This window comes from Gastrolobium bilobum, unplaced genomic scaffold, assembly GCF_033153095.1.
Source record: "Gastrolobium bilobum isolate Gb01-03AN ecotype WA unplaced genomic scaffold, APGP_CSIRO_Gbil_v1 utg11953, whole genome shotgun sequence".
Classification (NCBI taxonomy): domain Eukaryota; kingdom Viridiplantae; phylum Streptophyta; class Magnoliopsida; order Fabales; family Fabaceae; genus Gastrolobium; species Gastrolobium bilobum.
In genome coordinates this window covers 7,274-8,246 of record NW_026898733.1, presented here as the reverse complement: position 1 = coordinate 8,246, position 973 = coordinate 7,274, and the positions used below count along the sequence as shown (strand labels likewise).

The following is a 973-nucleotide window of genomic DNA, read 5'->3' as shown; positions in this document are numbered from 1 at the left end:
AGGAAAATTCTGATTCATCGGACTGTTTCATGGCGGAGATCTTTGATCATACCAAACGCCATTCACCTGTACTTGTTGAGGAGAGTCAGAAGATAGTAAAGATGAACATTCATTGGATTCATGATCGACCTTGCAGTACTCACAAACAATTGCAACAACTTTAGTCTGAACACTTGGAAGCTGCAGCTTGTCAAGCCTCTCTGTCAAAGTTTCCATTTGTTGAGACAACAATTTTTTTTAGCTAGCATTGCATCATTACCTTCCAGCTGAATGATACCTCTCTTAGGCTTTGCTGACAACACTTGGTTTTCGTTGGCAGCCATTCTCTCAATCAGCTCAAGAGTCTCATTTGCTCTCAGAGTTTTAATAGTGCCATCTGCTGCACCATTCAACACCATCTGAATCTCAGATTTGCAACCATTGAAGAAGATTCTAACCTGATCACCAGTAGTCAAGTTATACTGAGGACACCTCCTAATTAGATCCTTGAATCTGTTCCATGCTCCACACATAGTTTCACCCTCTGATTGAGTGAAATTGGTGATATCATTCACCATCTGGTTGTACTTCTCCATCGAGAAGAACTCAGCAAAGAACTTCTGTGATAAATCATCCCAGGTTGGAATGCTTGTTGCAGGCTGCCTTTCCAACCAACTAAGAGCCTTTCTCTTAAGAGCAAAAGGAAACAGCCTCAGCCGGATTGCATCATTAGACACCTGAGGATGTTTGGTGGAGTCACAGATCATCAAGAATCTGTCAATAAACCTGTGAGGATCTTCGCTATCCTCTCCTCCAAACTGAGCTCTCTCCACCAATTGAATATGGGAAGACTTGAGCTCCCAATTGTTAGCAACATTTGGCTGAACAATACCCACATTGGGCCTGCTGAATGATGGAATCAGAATGGTATCCATGAGCGGATTATCTTCTTCATTGTTCCCTGCCAAGGTGTGTGTTTCTTCAGACAGAGTTC

General features: G+C 42.5%; 1 non-coding gene across 1 annotated transcript; it reads left to right on the top strand.

Annotated features, from left to right (window-relative positions):
• Positions 1-453: 453 nt before the first annotated feature.
• Positions 454-559, top strand: LOC133283622 (small nucleolar RNA R71). Its single transcript, XR_009747821.1, has one exon. It is a non-coding gene; the product is annotated as a small nucleolar RNA R71 (small nucleolar RNA).
• Positions 560-973: the final 414 nt, after the last annotated feature.